Genomic DNA, 5589 nt, shown 5'->3' on the forward strand with positions numbered 1-5589 from the left:
GACTGAGTCAGTGGAGAGCAGTTTGAGGAAGTGACATTTAGGTTAAGGACTCAAGCATGAAATGGGATTATCCTGGTTAAAATTCAAGAAACTGGATTTCAGAGCAATACAAAAAAGTCAGCAGAGGAAAGAATGGGTTAAAGATCATGTGAAAGAGGCAGCTGGAGGCCAGGAGATGCAAAGAGTTATAGATCCAGTAAAGAGTTTGGATTTTAGCTTAAGTGTAAAAGAAAACCAATGAAGGGGTTTTGGGGATGATGGTGGTGGTGGTGAGACATCATATTGACATGTTGAAAGATGATGGGTTAATGTGTCAGAATGGGCTGAATGGTGGAAGAGGGGAAGGAGGCAGACCTGGTCAGGGGTTATTCCACTGGCTTAAGTGGACCAGGAGAATGCAGTAGAGTTGAAGTTGGGAAGAAGGGTTAAAGAACTCTTCAAAGCCAGAATCAATAGGGTTAGGACAAAGAATAGATAAAAAAGGGCGAGTATTGTGGGTTGAAATGTGTCCCCCCAAAAAGATATGTTAAAGCCCTAACTCCCACTAACTCATAATGTGACCTTATTTGGAAATACAGTATTTGCAGATGTGACCTCATTAAAAGTCATTAGGGTGGATCCTGAATCCAATACAGCTGGTGTCCTTACAAGAAGAGGGAAATTTGGACAGAGCTACAAACACAGAGGAGAACACCACATGAAGATGGAAGCAGAGATGGGTACGGGGCAAGGAACATCAAGGATGAATGGCAAACACCAGAAGGTAGAAGAAACAAGCAAGGATTCTCTCCTACAGGTTTTAAAAAGAACCAACCCTGCTGGCATCTTGATTTTAGATTTTGACCCCCAGCACTGCCAAAGAATAAACTTATGTTGTTTAAGCAGCTCCCCCCAACCCTGCCACCAGCTTGTGATTCTTTGTTATAGAAGTTTTAGGAAACTAATGCAGCAAAGAAGAAAGAAGCATTACGAATTCTCAAAATACAACTAACTTCTGGTCAGTGAATAGTTTCTGTAGGTTTCCTATTTGTGTATAGCCTTCACAAAATATTTAAGATTATTTTAACTTTTCTCTTTCTGAATTCCTCTAGTCCCTAGGATTTGTCCTGCTCTTTCTGGCACTCCTTTGAATTGATGAAAAATTATTATCATCCCATATTATGATAGAGATTGGGGAGAAGACAAAGACCAGTGTTTTGTCTCCAAGCTCTTTTAATCATAAACTTTGAAGTATCAGTGTGTGTATACCATTGAAGGTAGGGCTATTAATTCTCAAAATTCGTAAGTACACTCAGGACTGGGAACATACATGTAACTGATTACTTTAAAGACAGTAATGCTGTATAGTGTTGTATAAACATTCATAAAACTAGGAGGTATCCAAATGTAATTAAAAATAAGCTTTGGATAAAAAAAACCCTGAATGATTCATATCTCTATTGCTTACTAGCCATATGATTTCAGGATATTAATTTCTACCTTTATTTTTTATGAGAATTAAATGAGCATTTGAACTATTTATTACAGTGTCAGGCATATGGGAAAAATACAATAGATGGTGCTTTTTATTAATATTATTAATATTTCTATTTGTTGAATTGAAATAATTAGTAGTGTAATAGTGAAGGGCAGTGATAGCACTAATAAATATGTAAAATGTCTCTAGTGTTAGTTTAAGTTAGGATGACATCTTCAATATAATCCTCCAGCTTTACAGTTGGTCCATTGTGGATTCTTCCAATTACATGTTTGTCAAGAATGTCTGGGTGGTGACTGTACCTGAATGAATTTCTGTGTACCTCAGTGAGTTGGTCTCATTTCACAATGATTCCTTTAAGAATTTTTTATATCTTTTCTTTATTATATACTATATCTTACTATTTATTTATTATTTATTATTTCCTACACTGCCCATTTCCTCAAATTATAAGTTGCCTACAAATTTAATATTACATTTTTCCTATCCTTTGTTGCAATCCATGTTTTTTGTTTATTACATTATTAGAATTACATTTATCTTGTTTATGTTTTTATTTTTCCCTTTCAAAACAACATAAAATCTTCTCTGCTGCTTACATATGAATTGATTTCTTTCTTTACTCTGTGAAACATTACAGCATTCGCTCATGAATTTATCTTATCTATTTTATCATTTCTCTACATTGTCATTTTTTTTTCTCTCCCATAGCACTTGGTCAATACATGTTAATGATAAAAATAACATATTTCATGACAATCAGTTTTAAAGACAGCTATGGAATGTTATGTAAAGGAATCCTCCAAAGAACACAGGGAGTTAAAATATCAATAGATATGATGGACATGTTAATTAGTTTGATTGTGATGATCACTTCAGAACATCATGTTTTACACCATAAGCATATACAACTTTTACTTTTCAATTGTACCTCAATGAAGCTAAAAATAAAAGAAAGAAAGAAATCCTGGGTTAGTCACTTTGTAAGTTTACTAATTTGGCAATTGTCATTCTGAGATGGAACTGTGTTCTTACTTTTAAACAATAATAAATTGCTTGTGTAAGAAGATTTACCCAACTTACCTGTGAAATCATTCTACAAGTATGATAGAGTGAATGGGTACTTAGTTTGCCAGAAACCATGAAATGTATTTTGTGCACTTTTCAATAGGCCCATTTAAAATATTTAGTTGAATTATTTGCTTATCAATTTATCATTTAGCTAGAAATTTGTACCTGTGGTATGTTCTATGATCAGGTGCTCATGTCCATTTTTAAAAGATAGACAAGCCATTAGCAAGTATCAGAATAAGGTTAAGAGTTAGAAATTCCAGTTTACTACCTCTCTGAAGAACCCTACTTGACCTGAGGAGGAACAGTGAACAGGATGAACAAAGTATTTAAAACATTTGTCAGTGTTCCTTTTGAATAACCACGGCTTTTCATACCTGGAAAGCTTGTTAAAAGGTACAGTTACCTAGCCATACAAATACTGCACAAGAATATTCTTCTTTTAAATATAAAAACATTATTATAAAAATGAATTGCCCCTTGATCATTACCTTCTCAAGCTTGATTTTTTCCCCTCAGTTCACATCTCCACCTGACATCACTACCTTCATGAGTTTGAAATGTATGCCACTAGTATTTTTTTCTAAGTATTTATACCTACTACTTACTATAGAATATGGAGATTTTGTTTTTATTCTCAAAGATAAAAGTGTCAATGTAATCTAACAAGTTTTACTCCATTTTCCTTTAATTAATACTTAATATGTAATTAAATATTACATATTTAATATGTAACCTGTTATACATATTAAATATGTATAAATATTTCATAGTCCCCTATTAAGAACTTTTATGGGTTTTTTTCCCTTCAATTTATTGTTTTTATAAACAATCACAAAACAGACATCCTTGTATATGTCTCCTGGAGGAATAATGGAAGTTTTCCATCAGACTATAATATAAATTAAATATTAAGTGTTATGTTGTTTTGGTTTGGTACTTTCTGGTTAATTTTAAGAGATAGTGTCAAATAGTTCCTGAAGTGGATTTACCAATTTATTCTCTTACCAGCAATGTATAGACACCTATTTTCCCTACGATTTCAACACTTGATATTATCAAACTTTAAAAGGGGGGAGGAGTCAAGATGGCGGAGAAGTAGCAGGCTGAGACTACTTCAGGTAGCAGGAGATCAGCTAGCTAGCTTATCTAAAGATTGCAAACACCTACAAATCCAACAGGAGATCTAAGAGAAGAAGAACAGCAATTCTAGAAACAGAAAATCAACCACTTTCTGAAAGGTAGGACTGGCGGAGAAGTGAATCCAAAGCGACGGGAAGATAGACCGCGGGGGGAGGGGCTGGCTCCCGGCAAGCGGCGGAGCAATGGAGCACAAAATCAGGACTTTTAAAAGTCTGTTCCGCTGAGGGACATCGCTCCAGAGGCTTAGCCGGGGTGAAGCGCACGCGGGGTCAGCGTGGACTCAGGTCCCGCAGGGTCACAGAAGGATCGGGGGTGTCTGAGTGTCGCAGAGCTTACAGGTATTAGAACGGGGAAGCTGGCTACAGAGACAGAGCTGAGGAGTGAACTCTAAGCTCGGGGTTACCTTGAACCGGTCGCAGGCTCAGTCAGCTTGGAGCACGGACAGAGGCCTGCGTAACGGGAGTAATTGGGTGCTGTTCTCTGAGGGCGCACTGAGGAGTGGGGCCCCGGGCTCTCGGCTATTCCAGGCCTGAGACTGGGAGGCCGCCATCTTCATTCCCGTCCTCCGGAACTCTACGGAAAGCGCTCAGGGAACAAAAGCTCCCGAAAGCAAACCCGAGCAAATAACTCAGCCCAGCCCCTGGTAAGGGCGGTGCAACTCCGCCTGGGGCAAAGACACTTGAGAATCACTACAACAGGCCCCTCCCCCAGAAGATCAACAAGAAACCCAGCCAGGACCAAGTTTACCTACCAAGGAGTGCAGTTTCAATACCAAGAAGAGCAGCGGAATTCCAGAGGAGGAGAAAGCAAAGCACGGAACTCATGGCTTTCTTCCCATGATTCTTTAGCCTTGCAGTTAATTTAATTTTTTTTTTTCTTTTTCAATTTTTTTTGCTCTTCTTCTGCTAAATTTTTTTAACTTTTACCCTTTTCTTTTTTAACGTTTTTTAACTAGTTTATCTAATATATATATATATATTATTTTTTCCTTTTTTATTTTTTCATTATTGGTTTTCTTTTTTTATTTGTTTCTTTTTTCTTTTTTCTTTTTTTTTTTTTTCTTTCTGAACCTCTTTATATCCCCTTTCCTCCCCCTCACGATTTGGGATCTCTTCTGATTTGGCTAAAGCATATTTTCCTGGGGTTGTTGCCACCCATTTAGTATTTTACTTGCTCCTTCATATACTCTTATCTGGACAAAATGACAAGGCGGAAAAATTCACCACAAAAAAAAGAACAAGAGGCAGTACCAAAGGCTAGGGACCTAATCAATACAGACATTGGTAATATGTCAGATCTAGAGTTCAGAATGACGATTCTCAAGGCTCTAGCCGGGCTCAAAAAAGGCATGGAAGATATTAGAGAAACCCTCATGGGAGATATAAAAGCCCTTTCTGGAGAAATAAAAGAACTAAAATCTAACCAAGTTGAAATCAAAAAAGCTATTAATGAGGTGCAATCAAAAATGGAGGCTCTCACTGCTAGGATAAATGAGGCAGAAGAAAGAATTAGCGATATAGAAGACCAAATGACAGAGAATAAAGAAGCTGAGCAAAAGAGGGACAAACAGCTACTGGACCACGAGGGCAGAATTCGAGAGATAAGTGACACCATAAGACGAAACAACATTGAAATAATTGGGATTCCAGAAGAAGAAGAAAGAGAGAGGGGAGCAGAAGGTATATTGGAGAGAATTATTGGAGAGAATTTCCCCAATATGGCAAAGGGAACAAGCATCAAAATCCAGGAGGTTCAGAGAACCCCCCTCAAAATCAATAAGAATAGGTCCACACCCCGTCACCTAATAGTCAAATTTACAAGTCTTAGTGACAAAGAGAAAATCCTGAAAGCAGCCCGGGAAAAGAAGTCTGTAACATACAATGGTAAAAATATTAGAT

General features: G+C 37.0%; 1 pseudogene; it reads left to right on the forward strand.

Moving 5' to 3' along the window:
* Positions 1-257: 257 nt before the first annotated feature.
* Positions 258-5589, forward strand: part of LOC116879625 — a 21188-nt pseudogene continuing 15856 nt past the window's right edge.

The sequence above is a fragment of the Lontra canadensis genome, unplaced genomic scaffold (genome assembly GCF_010015895.1).
Source record: "Lontra canadensis isolate GAN:19392208 unplaced genomic scaffold, GSC_riverotter_1.0 scaffold62, whole genome shotgun sequence".
Taxonomy (NCBI): domain Eukaryota; kingdom Metazoa; phylum Chordata; class Mammalia; order Carnivora; family Mustelidae; genus Lontra; species Lontra canadensis.